This window comes from Protopterus annectens, chromosome 8.part0 (assembly GCF_019279795.1).
Source record: "Protopterus annectens isolate FY-2018-M chromosome 8.part0, PAN1.0, whole genome shotgun sequence".
NCBI classification, from domain to species: domain Eukaryota; kingdom Metazoa; phylum Chordata; order Ceratodontiformes; family Protopteridae; genus Protopterus; species Protopterus annectens.
The window spans coordinates 1,433,006,830-1,433,033,610 of NC_056741.1; the positions used below are offsets into that span (position 1 = coordinate 1,433,006,830).

The following is a 26,781-nucleotide window of genomic DNA, read 5'->3' on the forward strand; positions in this document are numbered from 1 at the left end:
GACTGGTAACCAGGTTAAAGCACAATATGAGACAAGCTACTACAGTTTCTACTCACCCAGATGGTCATCAAGGAGCATAGTTGTTACTAGAGTTCAGCAGCCTGATGACATTAGGGAAGTAGCTGTTCCTGAATCTCGTAGTTCTGCAACATATGCTTCGGAAGCTCTTTTATAAAAACAAAACTGCAACTTGTAGAAGATTTTATGTTTACGGGTGTATTTGTTCATTTTTTTCTTATTCATATCATCTTTGTCAGTAATTGACTGTGTTATGGTTCATCATAGTCAATAGCTTTTTAACAAAAGGTTGCTGAAAAGCAGCTCTGAGCTGTATATTGTTTACTACTTAACAAGCAAGGAACTTAACCCTTTAGGTAGTTAAAGATCCTGTGTACAGCTGAGTAGAGAGAGAGAGAGAGAGTGATGATAGCATAGTCAGAGATTCACCTTTATTTTACCCGCTTATTTTTGGTTTTATTCCTTGTCTTACTAATTTGCAAGTGTATATGTTAGTTTTACTGATTTGTAAGTGTATATGTTAATCTTTAGATCACTGCTTCAGTAACCTTAACAATATGGGGCTATATCCTGCCTGGGATTTAATGGCTATCCAGCTTCCAAAGCTTAAGGGTACCTTCGAGTGCCCAGAATATTGATAGCTTGAGCTAGGCAGGAGAAAATCAGTGGTCTGGGCGCCAAGTCCTTCAGAGCTTTACCTGTTGCTGAAAAGTGCTCCTCTTGCAGGCTTTCGAGCATCAGTTGTTGGCTAACGTTTCTCAGTTATTGAGTACATATGTTCCCTACGGGAGGGTGGCGGTGGAAACTTCCATATTTATTTCTATGACTAAAACAGTACTTTCATGACAAGAATTGTTCTTTGGGTGGATTTAAATTTTTGGGGAGGTTGTCGTGAAATTAAAAAGGTATATTTCTTGTATTACTTTTAGCATAAACTTTTGTTTTTGTAGTGTTTAATTTTTATTGATAAGTTTTGTAGATTATCTGATGTTGTCCTTTTCATTCATTCCTCAACTTTTGGGTTCGGATCTGAGACTCCGATCCGACTTGACTCTTCTTACTAGATCATCGGATCCAAAACTGTTAAAATCCTTCATAGGGGCCTACTTCTGAATTGCATAAAAAGTTGGTCCTGTCAGATCCAAACTCCTCCACTCCTGCAGGATCTGTTTAATTCACAGCTCCCTCCACCTTTCTTGGAGGGATCTCCCTGTAAGCATTCCAGGCCTCCATCCTCCACACCATCTCTTAAATCTTCCAGAAACTTATCAGAAGCTGGTGTGAATGGGATGATGAGAAAATTTCTCAGAGTGCAGATCCAGATGGAGGTACTCCCTCGCTCTGACTCCTACCGTATCCGTGAGTCATTCTCTGTTCACTTCCCCCTTGGTATCTCCTTCTCTAATCTGACTCACTGATTCTAAGCCTTCAGATTTGAGACCTCTAAGGATGTCTTCATCTCATCCGAAGAATGTTCATCAACTCCGATGACTTCCCTGAGTCACCTGCCCCCAAGCCTTTTAGAGTCAGAGGACTCTCTCAACTGAAGCATCGGCACCTGATCCAAGGAGGTTGGGGTTGACTTCAAACTGTTCGAGCTGTCTATTACCTTCAGGGCTTTGGCGTTGGACAGCTCAGGTCCAACTCCCTCTTGGGTGGAGTGCTGGTGGGGTTGCAGGAGCCGACAGTTAAGGAATTATCGGCTCATTTGCTGTTTCCCCTAGGGATTCTGGTTTTTGAGGTTGTGGAGAGGGCTTTCTCTTTGCCTAGAGAAGGGGCATCCCTGCTTCCCTCAGATCAGACCACTTTGCCTCCTCTGGTTCTTTGCTCTGAGCCTCATCCATCCATTCCACTGGGACAGCCAGCCCAGTCTAGTCTTCAGTTGGTCCCTTAGGGCATCCTCATCCACCGAGGAAGTCTTTCAGAAGCGAACATGTAAGAGGAGAGACACTTTGATTCCCCTCAGAAATCTCTTATGGAAAATACTGATTTTGATGAAGGGGAGGTGTCCCCTAGATCTCTTCCTCAAGATGTCTCCTTTGGAGACATCTTAGAGCTCCTGAAATAAAAAGTTGGTTGGTTCTCCACTACCCCCTCCCAGGAGGAATATGTGTTTCTGGAGGCTTTCAGTTCTGACCCATCTTGATCTTGTTTCTCACTAGACATGGAAGGAGACAGATACTATAGAGCTAATCCCAAAAAGGCTTGACAAAATTCTCGCACCCCTAAGGATCGGATGCAGTGGAGCAAAGGACTCCAGGTCAATGCCATGGTTGTAGCTGCAGCCTCCAAAAATAGCTCACAGAACAGAGTTTTTCTGTCCATCCCCCAACGGAGATTCAATGGCTTTAGACAGATTTGATAAGTGCTTATATGCTTCAGTGACCATTGACCATTGCCCTCAGGTTGCTGAATTATCTGGAAGATTTTACAAGATGAAAAGGAGATTTCACCAAAGAGTTTTCCAAATATCTGTCTGGGTCCATGACTGCCGAAGATCTAAATAGATTATCCTGACAACTGGCCACCCTGCAGTCTATTTCTAATGCATCCATGAGGTTGATCTCCCATGCAGTGGAAGGTACCTCATGGGTGATGAGTTCAAACATAGCCATGAGGAGACATGCCTGTTTGCGACTGTGATTTTACAGAGCCCTGTAAGTCTTCATTCTTCATTGCGCTCTTTGATCAATCTTCGTTGTTCAACCCCAAGGTAAAAGACACACACTCCAGATGTGAGCAAGAGGGAAAGACCCTGTCTGCCGTGGGTGTATGTTTTTCAACCCCTCAAAGATCTTTCTCAAGGAATCGATGAGGAGGTTGAAAAATGTGTTTTTGCAAATCCCAGGGTACTTTTCAAGACTGATGTAGAGATAGTTCCCCAGAGGCAGAGGGAGGAACTCAAATGGTAGACACTGTCCTAGTGGCAGAAGTGGCTTGCAGCACCAGGACTTTAGGGATTCCTTCTCTGATTGCTCATACCAGCATTCCTAAAGGGAGGCCCAACTGTTTCCATCTGGAGGCAGTCGGGGGACTTTTGTTACTGCACCAAAGAGCCTGGCTACCAATAATGAAAGATTCCTGGGTGCAGCAAATCCTGTCCAGATGTTATACCATACCATTTTCCCAAACTCCACCAACCATTGTGAAAAGAATCCCCAATGTTTCACCCAATCAGAGGAGAGCATTGGCTCTAGAAATAAAGCTGCTAGGAAAGAGAGTGATCCATTAGTTCCCGTAGACCAGAGAGGATCCAGATCCTACTCAAGATTCTCCTTGGTGCCAAAAAAAGGGGACTTGACACCAGTTCTGAATCTCAGCAAACTAAATCAACTTCGTACAAAATTCAAGAATTTGGATGATTGTGGTTCAGTCCATTTTGCTACTACTATAAAAGGACGATTGGATGTGCTCAGTAGATCATCAAGATGCGTAGTATAACATCAAAATGTACAGGTGCTCCAGATAATATCTGTGCTTCTAGCTGGGAACCAGTCATTAACCAGTTCAGGGCACTACCCTTTGGTCTCACCACAGCCCCCAGGGTGTTCACCATATTCAAGGCACTGGTAGCTGCTCACTGGAAACTGGTGGGATTCAGTGCGTTTCCATAACTAGACAACTGGCTACCAACCAGCAATCAACTCCTACAGCCAAGGGACTACTTGCTCCAGTTATGCATCCATCCTAAGTATCACTGTCAGTTACAATAAATCAGAGCGCATGCCTTCCAGGGTCTGGAGTCCATAGGTGCTGATCTAGACACAGTCAGTCAGTTGGCCTGTCTTCCTTGTACTCAAATTCAGACACTGAAATCCCAGGTCAGGAAAGTAATACATAATTCTTCTCTTCCAGCTCAGTTAATTTTACAAGCCTTGGGATCCATGGCAGCAGTTGTCACTCTCATTCCTCTGGCCAGGTTTCACATGTGAATACCTCAGTGGATGCTGTTGACTCAATGGCTCATTCTTCAACGTCCCTTAACTGCTCCAGTCAACATCACATAGGCATGCAAAGATGTCTTCTTTGGTGGATTCATTTGAACAAACTCTCAGAAGATTGTCCATTTGTTCTTCCCTTGCCCATGGTGACAACAGGCGTCACCCAAGTAGGATGGGGGGGGGGGCACTACTTGGGAAGGATAGTCCAAGGTACATGTCCCCCTAAAGAGGCCAAGACGCATATCAGTGTTTAGGAAATGGGAGTAGTTCTCATAGCATTGCAGGCCTTTCAAGACCCTGTTCCATCTGGGGCACTTGCCATTCAGACAGACAGTTATGTCAGTGGTTTGGTACATCAACAATGAGAGAGAAACCAGATCTCATTCTCTTTGTCGAGAAACAATGAGACTGTGGCAATGGGCAGTCTCTTCTGCTTTCTTTCTGATAGCAGTGCACATTCTGGGGAAATCCAGTGTGATTGTGGACAAACTAAGCAGGTCCATTCTGTTGCCTCATGAGTTTCTCAGTGTCAAAGTAGCGGAGAAGATTTTCCATTGATGTGGCCAGCTATGCTGCAATCTGTTTGCCTCTCCCCTCAACAAGTGCAGCAGGTTCTTTGCCCCTATCCCTCCAGAGGGGGAGTTTCCGAGAGGTGCTCTAGTCCATGATTTCCCCTCTGTTCTCCTTTATGCTTACCCAGTGTTACCTGTCACTCCCAAATTTCTACAGAAAGCTTTCCAGTTGAAGAGCACAGATGTGAGAGTGTTCAATCTCGCCTTTGTTCTTACACATGGGCTTGGAGCCGATCCTCGGCTCCGTGCCGGCCGACTGCAAGCTCTGCATCGAGAAGAAGCTCGAGGACATCTAATACCCACAATCCCCCTCTGCCTTTACCTCAGATCTAGTTTGCCGCTGCTGCATACGCATCGTTGGAGACTAGCTCGAGGCTGTACAGATAAGATTTTTATCTATTCTGTTTAAATTTCAGAGAATTTTATCTAGTTACTTAAAGTATAAGAGTAGGTGTGTGAGTCATTAGGAATTCTCGATACTTAGAATAGTTAACTTAGTTAACTTTCGAGTTTAGAGTTTTTCGGGGCCTACCCCTTCTTGGACTTGTGACTAGAAACTTGTTATAGTCTTGCCTTTAGGCAGTTCACGGATTGAGGTCGGCTCCGTCTTCGATCCCTTCGACTCGTTCTTCTAGAGCCCTTTCCGACACCGACGTGGACCGTGTGGTGCAGAAACTTATGGAGCATACGGCCCTGTCCAAGCTTATTTCGGTCTCCTCTCAGTTGATGTCGAGACTTGAAGGCCTGCCACTATCTCCATCTGTTCCTCCTCCGAGACCTGTTCAGTCTTCGGAGCCGGAAGAAGCTGACCTGATGATTGTGGAGCCCTCGGTGCCAGAACCGTCTTTTTCTCGGTCGGCACCGTTTACCTCGACTCCATCCGATCCGGTACCGGAGTCTCGGGCAAGATCTGTCCTTGGTTCCGGGACGAGTCGGACCGATGTTTCGTTCCGACTCTCCTCTCGGGCCTCGCACGGATCGATTCGGTTCCGTCCTCGGGGTCGGTGCCTCCGGCTCCTGTTTCGGGATTCTTCCCATTTCTTCGAACCGGGAGATACCTCGACTGGGACCCGGGGCCTTCGACCTCATGAGGAAGGTGTTGTCTACCCAGACAACCACATCAGCAGGTACAGCTTCTCCTCCCCGCAAAGGACCGTTATCTTCCTCTGCACCCACGGCCACGTCCAAGCGTCGGGCACCAGTGTCTCAGCCACCCCTGGAGGGTGCCCCCTCTTCCTCGGAGGCTTCTTCGGATGCTCCCCACGAAGAAGTCCCTAGGAAAAGACTGTGTAAGAGGAGACACTTGGATTCTCCACAAGAATCCTTGACATCTGATACTGACTTAGATGAGTCAGAAGGGTCCCCTAAGTCACCTTCAGAGGATGTCTCTTTTTCTGACATCTTGGAGATCCTTAAACAGAGAGGTGACTGGCAAGCCCTTCCCCCTTCTGAGGATGAGTCAGTTTTGCTGAAGGCATTTGGTGCCCGTCCTTCCTCCTCCTGGGTCACTCCGCCTTTGATGAGTTAATGGAATTAATTGCTCAAGGGCGTGGGAGACTCCTGACACGGTGGAACCAGTCCCTAGGAAGCCAAATAAGTACATCACGGCACCACAGGACAAAGCTTACCTTACCAAAGGAGTTCCAGTAGACGCCATGGTGGTGGCAGCGGCCACGAAAAAGATGTCGGAGTCTTCCTCATCTGTCCATCCGCCTAACAAAGATTCTAGGACCATGGACAGATACGGGAAGCGCATTTTCAGTTCAGCGGCTTTCTATGCTCCCTGAACTATTTGACTCATTTTACACGTTTACAGAGGGATCTAGTCAAAGAGTTGGGAGATACCCTCCAGGGTGCTACAGATGCCGCTGTCTCAGAGAAAGTTACAGCGCATCTCAACACCCTTACGTCCATTGTGAACTCGTCCATGAGGCTGATATCCTATGCAGCCGAAGGATCGAGTAGGGCAGCGGCTTCAGCGATTGCTCTTCGTAGGCAATCCTGGATGCGCTTATGTTCGTTTGCGGAAGCCTTCAAGTCTTCCTTTACTAACGCCCCATTTGATGGAGCCACACTTTTTGGCCCTAAAGTAAAGGAGACCCTTACCCGGTGTGAACAGGAGGGAAAGACTCTGTCTGCTGTCGGAGTCCGTTTTCCACCCTTCCAGACCGTACCCCAAAGGGCAACGTAGGGAAAATGTGGTTTCGAAAACCCCAAGGATCTTTTCCAAACACACAGGGTGATGCCCCCTCTAGAGGCAGAGGGGGGGGCAGAGGTGGAAGACGCCGCCCTGGCGGCAGAGGGGGTCCGCAAAACCAAGGTGACAGGGATAACCTCCCTGGCAAACCTTTTCAGCACTCCTGAGAGGAGGCCCGACTGTCCTGCTCTGGAGGCAGTCGGGGGTCGCTTAGCTTTATACCCTCAGGCCTGGCAAAACCTTTCTTCAGACAATTGGGTAAAAAGCATTGTTACCAGAGGTTACAAAATCCCGTTTCTATCCACCCCCATTCCAAAGAGAAAACTCCCAGATGTACCACCCCATCTGAGACCCAGCAGCTACAGAAATTTCAAAGCTGCTAAGAAAAAGAGTCATCCAACCAGTCCCAGCGGACCAAATAGGATTCGGAACTTACTCAAGGTTCTTTTTAGTTCCAAAGAAAACAGGGGACTGGAGGCCAATTCTGGACCTAAGTCATCTCAACACCTTTGTCAAGAAGGAAAAGTTCGAATGGTCACGCTTCAATCGATCCTTCCATTCTTACGGAAGGACGACTGGATGTGCTCAATAGATCTGAAGGACGATACTACCACATCAAAATGGCCAGGGCGTCCAGAGATCACTTGCGCCCGGCTGGGAGCCAGTCACTATCAGTTTCGAGCCCTGCCCTTTGGCCTGACCACAGCCCCCAGGGTCTTCACCAAATGCATGGCAGTGGTAGCGTCTCATCTGAGGCGCCTAGGATTCCAGGTGTTTCCGTATCTGGACGACTGGCTCCTGTCTGCCACCACCAGGCGTCAACTGATACAAGCCAGGGATTACTCCCTACAACTTTGTACACACCTTGGCATTTCAGTAAATTTCGAGAAATCTTTGCTACAGCCATCACAGCATATCTTATTCATAGGAGCGGAATTAGATACGCGTCAGTTAGTTCTAAAACTTCCGACAGAAAGAATAGTAGCACTTCAATTCAACATTTCCCTTCTGCTGTCGTCCAGAAAGTCCCCAGCAAAAATTGTTCTGAAAGTCTTGGGTCTCATGGCAGCTTCTCTCATAGCAATACCATTGGGAAGACTGCACATGAGAGTGCTACAATGGCTTCTATTTGCACAATGGTCATTCCAACAACTTCCACTGACTCACGAAATATTGATAACGAAAACATGCAAATCACACCTAAGGTGGTGGTTACAGACTTGCAACCTATCCGGCGGAAGACCATTTGTGCTACCCACACCGTCAGCAACGATAACCACGGACGCTTCCCTGATAGGGTGGGGGGGCATCTTTCAGGGACAGACAGTCCAAGGCGAATGGACCAATCTGGAGTACAATCTGCACATCAATGTTCTGGAGTTGAGGGCAGTGTTTTTGGCGTTGCAACACTTTGCTCCCCTTCTTCCTCCAGGGACCATTGCAGTTCAGACAGACAACATGTCCGTAGTCTGGTACATAAACAAGCAAGGGGAACCAGGTCTTACCAACTATGCAGAGAGGCCATGAGAATTTGGCAATGGGCAGGGTCCACCGGTGGCTTTGTGATCCCAAGGGACGTGCCCGGGTCCTCCAACGTCATAGCCGACAGGCTGAGCAGGGCAATACTATTGCCTCACGAGTGGTCCCTCAAACAGTCAGTTGCGGGAAGGATTTTTCGCAAATGGGGCCAGCCTACCTGCGATCTGTTTGCGTCTCCAATGAACGCCAAATGCAGGAGCTACTTTGCCCTATTACCCCTCCAGGGAAGTCCCCAGGGACGCTGGTGCACGATTGGCCCCGGGTCTCCTATATGCTTTTCCTCCATTTCCCTGATTGCAAAGTTTCTACAGAAAGCAAACAACCTTCAGAGGACTATAATTCTCATTGCTCCGTTCTGGCCTCGTCAAATTTGGTTCCCCTTTCTATTGCATCACCGCATTCGGGACCTTGGATGCTGGACCCAGAGCCAGATCTACTGACTCACTCGTCAGGAGTTCCTCACCCATCCCTGGAATCTCTCCATCTAGCAGCTTGGCTGCTCCGCTTCCCTTTAGCCAGGTCAATTCCCCTTACATCGGCGGTTCAGGATATTTTGGTAGCTTCTCATAAAGTTTCCACTACAAAGACTTACACCAGTAAATGGAAACGTTTTGTCTTCTGGGCGGAGTCACATCAGTTGGACCCTGTTACAGCTCCGTTAAACAAGGTTTTAGAATTCTTGACTGAATTATTTCATGAAGGAGCTTCCCCGGCTACTTTAAGAGTACAGTTAGCTGCCATTTCTAACTATCATATAGAAGAATGTGGTGCGCCTATTATGGCTCACAGACTTTGTAAAGCCTTTTTAAAAGGTTCCTTTCATATCAGACCATCAGTCAGAAGTCCGACATCACCGTGGAATTTAAATTTGTTGCTTTCTAAATTGATGTTGCCACCCTTTGAACCAGCTTCAAGTTGCACGTTGAAATTTTTGTCATGGAAAACATTATTTCTAGTGGCCATTACATCTGCTAGACGAGTGTCTGAGCTTCAGGCCCTTTCGGTCAAACATCCTTATTTAATATTTCATTCTGACAGAGTATCCCTACGCACTAATCCATCCTTTCTTCCCAAAGTTTGTTCTTCTAGAAATATCAATCAGTCCATTGAATTACCCACCTTCTTTAAAAACCACTCTAATAAATTGGAGTATATGTTGCACAAACTGGACGTCCATAGACAACTCAGATTTTATTTGGATAGAACAAAAGATCACAGGAAATCTGATCAACTATTTGTAGCTTTTGCTGACAGCAGAAAGGGTCTTGCAGTTACGAAACAAACTCTTTCTAAATGGCTAACTGACTGTATCACATATGTTTATGAAGCCTCTGACCAAACTTTATCTGCAAAACCCAGAGGACATTCTACCAGACCAGTGTCTACATCCTTGGCTCACGCAGCTCGCTTACCTTTAGACACTATTTGTGCGGCTGCTACTTGGGCTAAACCACATACATTTATCTCTCATTACAAAGTGGACAGGGTTTCTAGGGATAGGGCAACCTTTGGTTCCACTGTGCTCAAGAACGTTCTCCCTTGAGTTCCTCAGGATCATGGAGCTAGGACGCTACCCATGTAAGAACAAAGGCGAGATTGAACACTCTCACATAAAGAAGTTATGTCCTTACCATAACGCTCCATGTGGAGTGTTCATCTCGCTTGGTTATTACACTCCCACCCTTCCCACCCTTAGGAAGAACGCTCGATTTGGTGCCTGGTCTGGAGTATTCTCCTTCTGCTGTTGCAGTAGTACTGTTACTATCATACTCTGGGTATGTTTGTATATATGTATTTTTATGTATATAGTGGCATGTGTGCGTGCTTATGTCTGGTTTGCTTGCAAACTAGATCTGAGGTAAAGGCAGAGGGGGATTGTGGGTATTAGATGTCCTCGAGCTTCTTCTCGATGCAGAGCTTGCAGTCGGCCGGCACGGAGCCGAGGATCGGCTCCGAACCCATGTGTAATAACCAAGGCGAGATGAACACTCCACATGGAACGTTATGGTAAGGACATAACTTCTTTTTATCGTCATTGAACCCTTTTGGCCTTGTCAAGTTTGGTTTCCCTTCCTCTGGCTTCACTTTCTGCATTCACTCTGAACACTGGATTCCACTCCATACTTCCTGTCTCAGCCTGACAGGTGTGACTCATCCAGACATAACAGGTCTCATGGTTTCTCCAATTCCATTGGTAGCTAGATGAGTATTTGAGCTCCAGGTTCTATCTTGTATACCCTCTTACCTGGTTTTCTACAAAGACAGGGTGTCTTTGTGGACCCAACCCTTCCTTTTTTGCCAAAGGTAGCTTCTGAGTCCAGCATAAACCAGAAAATTAATCTGCCATTTTTTTTCCGAAACTCTTCAAATAAGGGACAGTATATACTCCACCTTTTGGATGAGCATAGGCAACTTCGCTTATATCTTCATAGAACTAAAGACTTAGGGAAAACTGACAAGTTGTTTCCGTCTCTCCTAACAAATTGGGCACACTAGTTTCCAAAGTTATATTGGGCAAATAGTTGACTGAATGTGTCTCATTTGTCTATGGTAAAGAAGGTTTAGCCTTACCTATGCCTCCTAGAGCTCATTTCATGTGGTTTATGGCAGTCTCTTCAGCCTTTTAGTCAAGGGCTTTTGTCATATAACATTTGTGCAGCTGCAACTTGGACTAATTCTTACACTTTTATTGCTGATTACAAAGTAGATTTGATTTTTAGGAACAGAACAGCCTCTGGCTTTGCTGTAATCTGGAATATAGTTTCTTTTTTGTTTTCATTTCTCCAAGTTGTTTGGGTTTCTAATACCATGACGGGAATGGACCCCATTCCCAAGTCAAATTATGATTCTCTTTGCAGCACCCGCAATGTGCGCAGTAATAATTCCTCCTCCAATTCCTATGGAGTTGCATGTGTTGGTAACATATCTAAGTACAATTGTAAATTCTTTTTTATAAGACCCGTTGCGCCTACTACTACTGGAACTGTTTGGTAATCCTTCCTCATTGACCTAGTTTTTGCCTGCAAATCTTGATATAATGACTTTCTGTCTCTCTATACGTAAGACACTGTAGCCACTGGGTGTAGCAATTTCAATGATCTATGCTACTTTTGTCTTTTTTTCATGGACTGCTATATCTGTTTTTGTCACAACTATTTGCTGAACTGTTGGTAATGGGTGATTCCATGTGATATAAACTTAATTTTCTATAATGCTTTGTGGCTCATGTTTCCAGTGTTTTTCAGCTACTTCAGTATGATGATTGCACAATCCCTAATGCAAGTCTTGACACTTTATTATGCTTTTAAGTATGCAGTCCTTCTGCCATTAGTATATCACAACAAGCTGAGCAGGGAAGTCATCTTAAACTTTTTCTCCTCGTGTTTTAAAACTTTCGCTACGTTTGAGTCTTGTGAGGTCAGCAAATATGTATGGAGTCCTGCGATTGCAGATTTATATATATAATCAATTTTGAGGAGCCCCATATCTCCTTCAAAATGGGGAATATATAATCTCGGTATACAGTGATTTTAATAAATCATTTGATAAGCATGAAACATCCTTGTTTTCTTCTCCAGCTGATCCTACACCATTTGGGTCCAGTCAGTCACTCCAAAACTGTAAGCCTGGATAGAAAGTGCAAACTGATTTATTGTTTGGACTTTGTTCCTAGATGTCACCACCATTTTCAGTATTAATTTTAGTCTTCTAGAATATTCCTAAGTTCTAATCACATTTGTTCAAGTTTTATTGTTGACCCTTCATCAATTTACAAATGTTTATACACTTCTCTTGCTCAAGTTCTTTTATATCACACTCCTGTCCCAAACTGATGTTTTCTAGGTGATGCAGCTTTCCTGCTTAAAAGGTTGCTTTTGCACATTTGTCAAGACCAAATGACAATCTTATATCATCTGAAAAAAGTTTTGACCACTTGTAGTTGTGCTTTCACTTCCTCATCTGATGAACTGTACAATTTTAAATCACCCACAAAAAGATGACAGGAAGTCTTTATAATTTATTTTCTGTGAGCCAAACTCTAGCCATGACCTAATATGTTAAGTAGACAGCTTAATGGGTTAAAGGCAAGACAAAAGAACAGTGGTGACAGAGTCACCCTGGAATATCTCCCTGTGAATTTTTATCCGTGGGATAATAATTTGTCCATTATCATGGCTTAACTGTAAAGTGGTTTGTCACTGTAGTGTAATCAGTCAGTGTAGGGTATAAAAATTTTTTAAGCACTCTTTTATCCATGAATGTGAGATACTGTCAAATGCTGTTTTATATTATATCCATGCCATACTTAGATTCTTCCCCTTTTACAGTTTTTCATTATGACTTTAACAACAAATGATCCTTTGTTCTATATGTCTTTCTTTTGTTCTTTTTCCGTCATTGAGTTTGTGACGATGTGAGGTATTGCCAGCTAAGCCAGAAGAAGTAGGGCAGTGGATGTTTGACACATGCCATCATAGCTAGCTGGCCTTTTATAAAGAATTGTGATTTGTATCTCAAACTGATGTGTACAGATGCTTGTGTTGGAAAATGTATTTGTAAGGCTGCTTATGTAAAAAATGTGCCAACAGTGTGTACTGCTGGACAGAAAAGAAATGTACATGTATGTCAGACTGTACTGTTGTAACTGATTAAATGTATATATTGTAACAGAGGATACTAGAGGTGAAGAGGTTAAGCTCAGTCCCAGATAACTTCTAGAAAAATACCCTGAAATGAAATGACCTGGTTTAGGCCACAACAATTGTATCTTAAGAGTTCTGATTGCAGCCAGAGACAAAATGTCTGTAAAAACAAGGACTAGGATACTTCTGTATTGTCCTTTGCAGTGAACTAATTGCTATCCTGGAAGGGTGGAAGTGTTGAAATGGTTTTATAGCTTCCAGGTGCTATAACACATCTTAGTAAAGCTCTCTCTGTGTGCATGGTAACACACGTGTGTGAGATTTTGTTTGTTTCTAGTAAAGGGTGGGTAGTATGGGAACCAGAAATCAGATGACCAGATGTATGTGACGTCATTCTGTAATCCAGCACTAAAATGATTTAATACTAAATGAGTCAAAAGTCTCAGACCAGTCTGTTTTTGAAACCTGACAAAGAAGGATCGCACACCCACTTCATCTTGCCTTGTTTTAGTTAAGTAACCAGGGAATAGTAATTCTTTAGATTGGTCAGGAAAATATAGTGAGATTAGTTAAGTGCTGTTTTCTGTATCTGTGTGAATCTATTCATCTCTCTCATTTTAGTATTTCTTGTGGCTGAAACTCTGGTGTTTATTGTAAATAGATATTTAGTATTTTCATGTTTTTATTATTTAAACTCTTCATCGTGGCTCATCTTTTAGAGAATATGTTGTCCTTTGAGAGTACTTAGATTTGTTTGGTGACACTGTGGCCATTCCTGAAAGCCTTACTGCATCGGTCAAACACTACCATTTGTATTAGTATTAATTTCACTCAATATAATTGGGTACCTTTGTAAGAGCCATAGAGTAGCTGGCTTAGGATTGTCCTGGTGGCAGTATCTACCTTATAGTCTGGGCAGAGGGACATAGGTAGTAAATCTGTGCCAGCCTTTCCTAGGTGTGTGTGTGTGTGTGTGTGTGTGTGTGTGTGTGTGTGTGTGTGTGTGTGTGTGTGTGTGTGAAAATCAAACCCAGTGTATGTGCGTCTGTGTGTGCCAGCTACTTGGAGCAGGGACAGAGAGCACTGGTTTCACATAGACAGTGATGGAGGACTCAACTCTATAGCTGTGCCAGTGGGGAGTCTTATTGGGGGCCTGGAGAGAGAGAGAGGCAGGGAAGCCCAGACCCAGGACTGTGTTCCCTGTATGCCCTTAAGGGAAATTCTGATTGATGCAGAAAGCTGTATCTTGAAATATTTTGTGTACATCTCTTTGTTTGAAGTGAATGTCCCTCACCAGCATACATGGTAAGGATTCAGGCTTCTTGATTATCGGCCCAGAGGAGAGATGTCACAGAGTTGACTATAAACTCTATTGGCATCGATTGATAAATAGTTCGTACTCGTGGCTCTTTAAGTAAAGATGTTAATACTTTGAGCCAGAAGTTAGGTACTGCATCTATGCCTAGGGTTTTCCATTTAGGAGCTTTTCTTAACATTGTTTCAGTCTCTCTGGTCATCACTTCATCCCATTTCATATCATGTACATTTAAACTTATTTTTTCTTTTACTTCTGTCCATTTAACATCTTTGTTATCTTTCACAGGATCTTCATAAATATTTCTCCAAAATGTATCTACTACTGTTTTGGTGGTGTTTCAATTCCTTTAGTCTTGTTTTCCAGTTCTCTATAAAACTTTTTTAGGTCATCAATAAATTGATTATTTTGTATTTTTCCTTTATATTTATCTGCTTATCTTCCAAGTTTTTCTGCCTGTGCTGATGTTTTTAATTCATTGTTTGCAACAGTGCACGGTAGATCCTGATCTATTCTGATACTGCGCATTGCTTTTATCACTTCTGTCTTTGAGTATATTTGTTGATCTCTTCCCTCTTCTGCACTCTTCTAACAGTGACACCTCATGTCTTAATTGCTTTATAATTTTATCTGTTCAGTACTTCCATGATGGCTTTCAATTTCTTCCTTTCCTTTCCCTTACTGCCCTGTGTTTTTGTGGTAGGACTTTATCTGTTATTAATTTAGCTGCACAGTAATATATCCTATTTACTTCTGTTATATCACATGAGTCTTTATGAACAGTTTTAATTACCATGTTCATTTGTTTTATTAAACTTCTAATGCTTTGGGTTTTATCTGATGGCTCTACAATAATTTCTTCTTTTGACAGTATCCCCACCTCCTCACCCTTACCTAAGAATCTGTCCTCTCAGTTGAAAAATGGCTAACTAACCAACTAACTTCTACTTGACCTTAAAACTAAACTCCTCCTCTTCTTCCCTAAATCTCTCCAACATCTCAAATCTGCCTTCACTGTCTCGTCCCTCAACAACACAACTATAAAAGTAGAACCCCACACTAAACTACTGAGGGACATAATTGATGACCAACTAAAATTCAATCTTCATATCCAACAGCCCATTAAAAAGACTCCTATCAAACTTGGCTTTCTCTATAGAAACAGAATATTATTCACTAATACATCTAAAATCTCTCTTGCACAAACCATATTACCCTGCCTATTATATGCCACCCAATCCTTAACCTACAATCTAATCTTTTAACTAAGCTACAACTGAAGTATAATAAAACAGCAAGATGTGCAGCAAATCGACCCTACTGCTCACACCGCTGCCTATACTAAAAAACATACATTGGCAGGAATTGAGACACAAACACCTCCTGCCTCAACTACAACTGACCCACAGCATTCTAAACAAGCCCAATTCTTGTCCTACTCTCTCTACACTCATCTCTCTCTGTACTTCTAATCATACTCTCCATAGTTCTGACCGACACTCCTGGAAACATGTAAGCCCAAAAAATCCATTTGCAAACTTCTCTACAGTCACTCTTTTGCTAATGCATGGAATAAACTGCCTTTACATGTAATAAAACAACTCGGACCCAAAAAAGCCACTGATTGTGGCAAACAAGAACAAACAGCAAGGCAAGTGCCAAACTTTTATTCTCTAGCGCTTCGGTGTCACCACCTTCAAGGAATATCAAACAGTAACAAACATTTACACACATTTTTATAACTTACACAATTAACATCAATCATTAACTAATTAAATAACCACTTATCCCTTAAAGCAAACATTTCCAATTTAAATCGTTATTTAAACCACTAGGCACTAGCGTTTTATATTTTAAAATATAAATACTTTCTTTGTACCACAATTTACGCTTCAATACATTTTCATCATCACAAAAACATTCCACAGCTTCTAAAACTGTGCCTTGTAACAAGGTAGTATCACTACCATGAAACACTTTAAAATGTGAAGCAATTATTTTGTCTTCCCTCATATTCCTAATATCTCTTATGTGTTCCATGAATCTGACACGAAATTCCCGTTTAGTGTCCCCTATATAATATAAGGTACATGGGCGTCTCAATGCATAGACCACCCCTTTACTTCTACATGAATAAACATCTCTGGGTTAAAATTTAATCCCATTTATATTATTAAAAGTGCTCACTATATTTGCACACACACTGCACCTATTGCAGCATGATGTTCCCTTAACCTCTAATGTATTTGGTATACTAGTAGCTGGCAAACAAAACCTACTATGTACTACTATGTCCTTTAAATTTCTTCCCCTCTTATAGGAGGCAAAATTTCCATCAGAAGTCTGTCTTCCAGCAAATACTTCCAATAATATTCTATCAATGTTCTTAATTCCTCACTTTTAATATTGTATACAGATACATAATACATTGTGTCTGCTGCATTTCTATTTACTTCTCTATGGCCAGGTACCCAATCACTATTCTTCACTCCATAACTATGTCTATTATTCCTTTCATTTTTATTCTTATGCACCCCTTCCCATACTCTGGGTTGGGCTTCCTTTAAGATATTAGGGTCATAACCCCTTCTCAAAAACATACATTTTGTTTGTTCCATTTCCCTCAGCAACAAATTTTCATTACTACATAATCTTGAAATATGAACCAATTCCCTGTAAGGCAAAGCCTTCAAAACATGGGGTGGATGGCAACTAGAAGCATGTAGATATTGATTACCATCCACAAACTTCCTATGTATACTGAAAGAAACACTTCTATCTGCATTTCCTTCCAAAATAAGATCTAAATATATCACTTTATTCCCCTTCTGTAGTCCATCAAATGATAAACCAAACAGGTTTCAGTGCATCTCCATTATAAACTCATCCACTTCATTCAAACCTCCATCGCACACAAATGTCAAATCATCTATATATCGAAAATAAAAATCAACATATCTTTTCATAAAACCCAATTTAAATAAAAATTGTATCTCAAAAAAAGACATAAAAAGGTTTGCATACATGGGGGCAAATGCTGCCCCTATTGCCGTACCCTGTCTCTGTCTATACAATTCATTATTAAAATAAAAATAATTATTCTTCAAACAAAAACTCACCATATCAACTACAAAATTAGAAAAAGGGCTATCCCCCATAAAATATCCAATGGCTTCCAAACCATCTTTGTGTTTGATGGAGGTGTACAACCTCCTCACATTGAGTACCAGCCAATAAAAATGGAATTAAGACATAAACACCTCCTGCCTCAACTACAACTGACCCACAGCATTCTAAACAAACCCAACTCTTGTCCTACTCTCTCTACTCTCTTCTCTCTCTGTACTCCTAATCATACTCTCCATAGTTCTGACCAACACTCCTGGAGACATGTAAGCCCAAAAAAATCCATTTGCAAACGTCTCTGCAATCACTCTTTTGCTAATGCATGGAATAAACTGCCTTTACATGTAAGAATGACCACTAACTCCAGCTGTTTTAAAACACTTTAAAAGCCCACCTGTTAAGCTTGTGGACCTGTCCTTGCCATGACCCTACTTAAGCCTCCTGTCTACTCTACTACAACTAACCCCTCCATTATTCCTGTTTTTCCTCCCCTCCCCATCTAATTTTCTTTCAGTCCTTTACTTTTTTTTTTTTTCAAAAAAATAGTCAATGCAGCAGTCTGTCTGCAGTAAAGTGATGTTATACTTTATCCCAATCCTACCTCTTACCACATATATACGTAAGCATTTAAATAATTATACTATGAATATGCATGCAAATTAACTGTGTTCAATACCTTTGCTACTTAATTTTTGTCCACATTATGTTATGTAAATATGTCATTTGTAATTATGTAAGCATCAAAGCAGTTGTATTCGCTGTATGTAATTGTATGTGACAGTACTAATACTACGTATGTAACTGTATGTGACATACTAATACTACATTTTCTCTGTCATTTTATGTCATGTATGTATCTTTTGGAGCTTTTCTTCTCAAGCCTCCGCTGAAAAAGGGCATCTGCCCAGTCAGTCTAACCTAGTCAACAAATGTCAAGTAAGTAAATAAATAAGTTAAATAAATATTGATTTTCTGTATTCTGTTTCTTTCATCGATCTTAATATGTCAGTCCATCTCTATTAAATCGAGCAATTCTTCTCTTAGATCATTTTCTTCTAAACTGAGGGCATATTCTGAGTTCTACATAGTCAACAAATGTCAAGTAAGTAAATAAATAAGTTAAATAAATATTGATTTTCTGTATTCTGTTTCTTTCATCGATCTTAATATGTCAGTCCATCTCTATTAAATCGAGCAATTCTTCTCTTAGATCATTTTCTTCTAAACTGAGGGCATATTCTGAGTTCTACATTTCCTGCGGGCATTCTGTAGAAAGCTCCACAGCATCTTCCTGTGCCATATTCTCTTCAGTTTCATCCTGTGTCATCTGCTGCTTTTTCATATGGGAACTCACTATGTTGTCACTCCACAACATTGATTGAGTCAGAGTTGCCACAGTTTCCTGTTCCTTCCTTTGCAGTGCAACTCCAACTGAACCCTTGTACGAGTTTTCTATGGAAGGCTCCAAAGTATCTTCATATAGCAACTTAATTTGGGGATTCATTACTCTGTCCTACTGTGATGTTATCAAAATTAGAATTTCTACAGTAAATCCGTAACTTTGCAGATAATACATAACCTCAGTTTCTATTTCTTTAACTTCTCCATTACTAATCCTGTTTTCTACTTTTCCTCTCCTCTTTGTTTTTGTATTTCTTGTATTGTAAAATGTTCCTTATCTGGATGTTTTTGCCTGTATTTCTCTTCAAATATCTTTGCTGGTCTTTTTGTATTGATTAGTTTTGTTTTCTCCTTTGCATAAATATTGTACTATACCATATTAAATCTCTTTCTCATGTCCATATTTCTTCTTCAGATGTCTCCTGCTCCTCTGTTTTATTACATGGAGGACTCTGTTCCATCACGCTGTGATATAACCTGTGTTAGACTTTGTACACTAAATCCTTTACTTTGCACGTATACCATAACTTCCAGCTTCTATTTTTTTTAACTTCTACTTTACTAATCTTCTGTTCTACATTCCATCTTTGTGATCTTATTTTTTGTATTGTGAAATTTTCCATATCTGGATGCCTTTTGACTGTATTTCACTTTGAATATATTTGGGACTGCTTTTTTGTATTGATTAATTTGGCTTTTTCCTTTGCATAAATATTGCATCATATCAGAACTCTCTCTTTTTCCCACGAGGGCAGTCCAAAGTTCCAGTAGCTGGGAACTCTATTCCAGCAGTTGAGGAATGAATGAAAAGGAAAACATCAGATAAAAAAGGTATGTACTCACCATAATGTTCCATCTGTGTTGTCCATTTCCATGCTTCCTCAACTTCCCGCCCACCTGTCCCCATCCTTTGGTTCTGGAGAGATCTAAGAGTTGTACAGGAACCTCTGTTCCTTGTTTGAGCTCCAGCTTCTTTCATCCTTTATGCCTTTAATTTATGTAGTAGGTTGTCCCTTTATATCTAGGGGCAGCAAACTCGATCTGAGGTATGTTAGGTTGGCAGGGCATTGCGGATAAAGGGTGGAGCTTGAGAGTTTTGAATCTGATCTGGTAGAATGGACAAATTGGATCAGAGTGTCTGATCCCAAACCCATCATTTGAGGAATGAAAATGGACAATACAGATGGAACATTACAGTGAGTGCATCATTTTCTTTTTCTTTTAGGGGTTAGGGCATTTGGTATTCTGCGCTTGTCATAGTGGATTTCTGGTGTAATAAAACTACTATTTTACAATTTACTGACTTCTGCTGCCATAGCTATGCGAGTTTCTGGCTTCTTTCTTGGTTTTATCATGAAGCAGAATACCATTTCCTTGATTTATCTCATCTCTGGTCACAAAAAGAAGAACATTTCCAGACAGTCTTTACCTGTTCAGTAGGCTGCTGATTTGTCACAGACGTAGATGGGTGACCCGGTAGTGGCCATTTCTGGTTCTTCAGACTAGTCATCTTCCTTGGGTTGCTTTGATATAGTCCTTTTCATCCTTCATTGACCATGGGTTAGGCATGTCCAGTGCAGCTGTTGGAGTCTGTCTAGAGGGCATGGGAGAACCACTCTTGATGGTCTTGGAAGAAGGAGTGGGGAATGCTTCTCTGCCTATCAAGACTAAGATGCCTCTTTTCCTGGGTAATCTTCGTGACATTAGTCATTCTACCGCTGCTGTATTTTTTCTGGCACAAAGAAGCAGAATTATAAACCTTTACCTTTTCCTGTCTTTGTTACTTTCGACTGGGAAAATTTACAGGGCTTAGTTCAGGATTTTAACCTATTTAATTCTGGCTCTACTGGTAAGAGAAAAATGAAATCTTAAGTTCCTGAACATTCTCAGTATGATGAACAGGAAACTGAGTTTGAGGGAGTAAATTCTGTTATTTCTTCTCAGGCAGTCAATTCTGACTCTGAGGAAAGCATTTCTTCTGATTTTCGTCTGGAATATTTTTTTTTTTGAAATCCATATCTAGGCTTACCCCCCTCCCCCCAGTGGAAACAAAATGACATTCCAGTTTCTTTGAAAAAATATATTATTTATTGCAACTGGAGTTTACTCAAGTCTACTACTGTTTTTCCTGTTCTTCCAGCCTTGGAAGATGTTTTTATTACAGCCTTCAGCATGCCTGAAGCCAGCCAGCAGCCCCTGCAGATAGATTATTTAAAGTTCCTCAATCATACAAATATTTATTTTCTAATCCCAGATCTTATGCTGCAGTGATTTCCTTATCAAATCCTTCTGCAGCTGAACATTTGATCTGATGTTGTCCATTTCATTCTTCCCCAACACTGGTTCCTTGCATCCGATATCAGATCTAAACCAGCCAATCCAAAAGTTGATGCTACAAGTCTTGAGCTCCTCCCACTCCCATAATGCCCTGCATCTCCTGTAACTCCTCAGATCTCATTTACCACCTTCCTGGCTAGACGTAATTGAGGTGGTCTCAAGCTACTTCTCGGAGAAGTGTTGACATTTTCAGTGATTCTTTACTATTCTTTTTTTCTAGTTCATCTTGAGTTTACTGTACCCTTTCCTTCACCTCCCCTCCCATTCTGAATTTGTGTCCTTAGCCTCTCCCTACTCTTTCCCCTACCATACAGCCATTGGTCTATGTTTTCTCATTGCTAACTGTTTTCTCTCTATCCTTAATTTGTTAATCATCACCATCAGCCCCCCCCTTTTTCCCATTTTTTTCTACATGGGGTTTGTGGTATGGTGTTAACTCTCACCAACTCTCTCGATTCAGTGCCACACTCCTGCATTCTTCAACACTCATGCCAGACTGTAGCAGATTTTCTTTCAAACAATCCGCCCACCTCTGCTGGACATCCTTGCTTCCTGTTACTTTCTTCCTGTCTGTCCCAAATCTTCCTCACCAGATTCTCTTCTGCTTTTCTGCACGTGTCTAAACCACCATAATCTATTCTTTTCGATCTTTTCTGCAATTGGCACTACCTTGGCTTCTGCTCTTATGTCCTCATTCCTTCATCTGTTCCACAGTGTCCATCCTACCACCCTTCTCAGGCATTTCATTTCTATCACCTCTAGCTTCTACCGCCCAGGTGTCTGTACCATACAGTAGTACTGGTCGCTCCACTGTCTTGTACACCTTACGTTTCAGCTTCTTTGGCATTCTTCTGTCATAGACTACACCAGGCACTCTATGCCAGTTGGCTGTAGCCCCTCTGATACTAGCTTTGACCTCTTCATTCAGACTTCCCTTCTCCTCAACCACCCCTCCCTGATACTTGAAGCTGTTTACCTGTTCCATTATCTTCCCTTCTTTCTCTGTTCTAAGCTTCTTCTGATTTCCCCAATTTGCTGCCATTATCAATGTCTTATCTGTGCTTACTTTCATCCCATGTGCCTTCAGTTTTACATTCCGTTCTCGTATCCTTTGCTGAAGTGCTATCTCAGAGTCTGCCTGTAATGCCACATCGTCTGCATACGCCAACTTTGTTGATCTGCCCCCTCTGACCTGTTTCCCAATGTAGTCCTTCACCAGTATGAGCAGCTGTGGGCTCAGAGCTGAAACCTGGTGTACACCCACTCCCACTGGGAAAACCCTCTGTGAGGCCAAACACTGTTCCTATTTGAGTCATTGGGTCCTTGTACATAGCCTACACTAATTCTACCAGTGTTTCTGTGACTTCAAACCACTGCAGTGCTGCCCAGATCAGCTTTCTTGGGACCTTGTCATATGCTTTCTCCAAGTCTATGAATGCTCAGTTGGACTCTCTCCTCATCTCTAGCTTCTTCTCAGGTATCTGTCTCACTGCAAACATCGGGTCAATTGTGCTACATCCTGATCTGAATCCGAACTGCTCATCTCCCATCTTACATTTTACTGCTCTGCGCATAAGTTTATCAGTCACCCTCTCCAGAACTTTCATGCAATGTGATAGGAGTTTGATGCCTCTGTGCTGCCCACAGTTGTGAATGTCCCCTTTATTCTTATACACTAGCATGAGTATGCTTATTCTCCAGTCATCTGGGATACTCCTTTCTCTCCACACTGCTATGAAGTACCCTCAGGATCCATTTCTCCCCTTTCTCACCCAGCATCTTTGTCATGTCTGCTTGACCTCATCTGAGCCTGCTGCTTTCCCTGACTTAATTTTTCTTAGTGCTGTTCTTACTTCTTCTAGGTTGGGCTCCTCATCTTCTCTCATTGCAGGCTGTTTCTGGGGCAGTACAACATCTGTGGGTTTTTCTTCATTCATAAGCCGCTGTAAATACTCCTTCCATTTGCCTTTGATATCCTGTAGACTGGTGAGCAGGTTGTTGCTGGCATCCCTTATGAAGGGTGTCTGACTCTCTTCTTTAACTTTCTGTCTTTGCCTTGCAATCTGATATAGTTTCTTTGTTCCACTTACTGAGTCACTTTCCACAAGTTGGTAGAGTGCCTCTGATGCCCTATTCTTTGCTATTGCAACTTCTTTCTTAGCTTCTTTGTTAGCCAACCAGTAGTCCTTCCTAGCCTGGTCAGTCTTTTCTGTCTCCCACTTCTTCCTGCACTCCTTTCTTTTGATGACTTTCTGGACTTCCGCATTCCACCACCAGCTTTCCTTATGTACCTTATTTCCATACCTGGCTCGGCCACATATCTTTTCTATAGTCCTAACACATGCTGTTTTTAGGCACTGCCATTCTTGTACAACTCCACCTATTTCCTCCAACTCTTGGGATGCTAGAGGCCTGAGTAATTACTTGAACTGTTGTACTTTCTCTCCAGTCAACTTCCAGGTTTTCAGCCTTGTCTCTGTTGACTTTACACCCTTCTCTGACTACTGTTTGCAGCTGATTGTGGCAGCTAGTGGTCTATGCTGTGGGCCAGCTGTTTCACTGGGGATGACTTTGCAGTCATGTATTCTACCCCATTGCCTTTTCCTTACTAGGAGGAAGTCTACCTGAGTTGCATGTTGACTACTCTTGTATGTGATCTTGTGACTGTCTCTCTTTATGAACTATGTGTTGGCCACTATCAAGCTGTTTGCCAGGCAGAAGTCTAGAATGGCTTCTCCTTTATTTGTGTTGCCCCACCCATGTGGACCCAGGCAGTCCTCGTATCCTGTTCTGTCTGTCCCGATATGTGCATTCAAGTCACCCATTATCAACACCAATTCATGTTGGCCTGCTTTATCTAATAGGTCCTGTAACTGCTGTCTGAAAGCAATCAACCCTGCTGTGGGGCATAGGCTGAGATATGAATACTGCCCTATTATTACACTGGAGTCTCATTGCCATGAGTCTGTCATTATTTCTGATGATATCCCTCATTGCCTTCTGAAGCCTCTCTCTCACCACAATTCCTACACCATTTCTAGCCTGTCCTCCTCCTGAGTAATACAGTCTGGATTCCAAGCCAAGTGGCTTTGCTGCACTACCCTTCCATCGTGTGTCTTGGATACCTAGGATGTTCTTCGTGTTTCACTTACAGTCATCACATTTGGGTTATCTGCCTGCAGGTAGCCCTCAGCCGGCCTGAATACCAGAGTCTTGGATTCCTGTGTCGGATGCTGTCTCTTCTTCCATGATGTCAGGTCGTCAGGGGTATAAAACATGCAGCCAATGCCATTACCTCAGACTTTCTTGCCGTGCGGTGCCCGAAGCAGAAGCAGTTTGCAAGTGCCGGTTGGCTGACTCCTGAAATTTTCGTTTTCGAGTTTTAGAACCAAAGTCTTCAAAAAAAGATAAGAACCCCGTTGGGGATCTTTTTTCTTGTTCCAACCAATGTCAGTAAAAGTTAACAATTGTCTTACCTGTGGAAAGCAAATACCTCATAAAGATTTTCATTCGTACTGCATTCCTTGCTTAGGGCCAGACCACGATGTCCTCGCTTTCGGTTTTGTGCCTTGTTCAACCCCCGAACTATTCGTCGTTGGGCTATCTTTGCAGCAAATTATTTTGGTACTCGGTATCAGTACTCCGAAATGGCTTCATTAAGCCATCCGACTACAGATCTTCCGAAAAAATGTAAAGATAAAGACAGAGACAGACAGCATAGGTCCAAAACTGCCAATGATGCTTCCGTTAAGCTAGTTGCCAGTCCGCCGGTACTCAGTGAGGTGCTTTCGCAGCCCCTGATACCCTCTACCTCAGATTCGCAGGCCTCTACTGAGACCCATTCAGAGTTTGGTATGCCGCGAGATGCTTCTTCAACTATGGAACCTGCAGATGTCTCTACCTTGGATGGGTCCAGAGCCACTGTGCAGGCACCGGCTTCTGAGGGTGTATTCAGACCTACAGACTTGCATTTTAAACCAACGCCATCTTCTTCATCCAGGCCTAAAACTCGCACCACACCTAGAAAACTGATGTCCAAACTGCATGCTCAGGCCCATATGCCTAAATAACAAATGCTTAGAATGGCTGAAGACCTTATTACCTTAATTAGGGGAAGCCAGCCTTCACCCTCTAAGAGACCTAGAACTGATTTTCCTTCTGATTCTTCTGATCAGGAATCTGATATTTATGTTCCTTCTGATTACTGGGATTTGTCTTTATCTACCTATGAGGATTCTGATGCAGAGGATTCCATTCCCTCTGCTTCCCCTCCAGAAGATTTTTCTTTTAGTGAAACCTTGCACACTCGTAGGGAGCATTTCCACTGGCAAAGCCAGGATTTCTCTGACTCCAAAAAGAGGCTTAGGGAATTCTTACTCCTTCCTCAACACAGGCCTTTAGCTATCCCTCCTGTTGTGGACATTGTAGATGATGCTTTCTTGGAATCTAGCTTTTCCCCAGACACTTTGCCTCCAGCTCCCAGAAAACCTAACAGGTATTACAGAGTACCTGACTCTCTCAAGTTCCTCTTCAAGAATCCTACTGCGGATCCAGAGACCATTTCCCAAGGACCAAAAGGCATTAAGGCAACCAAACTACCAAAAATCCTACACCTTCTGATAGAGATTCTAGAGTCTTAGACAGATGGGGTAAGAAGGTATACACTTCTGCTACTTTGGCCAGTAGGGCTTTAAATTGCCAGTTTCATATGTTAAAGTGCCAGCAGCATATTATGGGACTAAAACAGAAAACGATGTTGATTCCTGACTGTGCTGAACACAAAGAATTACAGGATTTAATGCATTCTGCAGAACAAGTTGGTAAACATACTTTGCAATGTGGTTTTGACTCTTTAGAAGCATCTTGCAGGGCTGCTGTCACTGGGTCTGTACTTAGAAGACATACTTGGCTTAAGGAGCAAAACTTGCCAGATCATGTTAAAGCTAAATTACTGGATGTTCCCTTAAACCAAGACCGCCTGTTTAGCAACAAAGCAGAATAAGTCCTCAAAAGGAAGGAGGAAAAAGCTAAATCTATGCAAACTGTTAAAGATTTCCTACAAGTACAGCCTCCCAGATTTAGTAGCCATTGACCTTCAAAGAATTGGTCCTTTCCAGTCTCTTCCAGGCCTTCTCAGTCCAAACCCAGGAACAGCAGACCACCTAGGTTACAGTCTCAGGCTACGCACAAGCCTAAGCAGGGGGGCTCCCCCTTCCAAAGCAGGGAGTAGTAAGCCACCCCCCCTACAGAAAAATGGCACAATGACCTAAATAACCCTTCCAAGCCCTGCTCATCTGCCTGCTCCCTTAGGAGGAAAGCTCACCCTTCATGCAAAAAACTGGGAACTCGTTACCAAGGACAAATGGGTTTTGAATGTAGTTTCCCAAGGATACAGATTCCACTTCCACACCCACCAACCCCAAACAGTTGGCCAGATCTACCCCCAAATCAGTGGGCAGAGGCCCAACAGCAGGTTCTCTCTCTTCTGGGTATCAGGGCTATTCAACATGTCCCAGCAAAACAAAGGGGACAATGTTTTTATTCAAGACTTTTCTGGTACCCAGAAAAGATAGCTCCTGGCATCCTATCCTGGACCTCTCTATTCTAAACACCTTTTTGGTAATCCCAAAATTCAAAATGCTAGGCAAAGATGCCTGGTTGGCAAGCTTAGATTTAAAGGAAGCTTACCTGC

The 26,781-nt window shown here is 42.5% G+C and overlaps 1 protein-coding gene across 1 annotated transcript in view; it reads left to right on the forward strand.

The window, feature by feature from the left end:
* SORL1 (sortilin related receptor 1) overlaps positions 1-26,781 on the forward strand; it is a 5,131,225-nt gene that overhangs the window by 1,822,137 nt on the left and 3,282,307 nt on the right. The window lies entirely within an intron of this gene.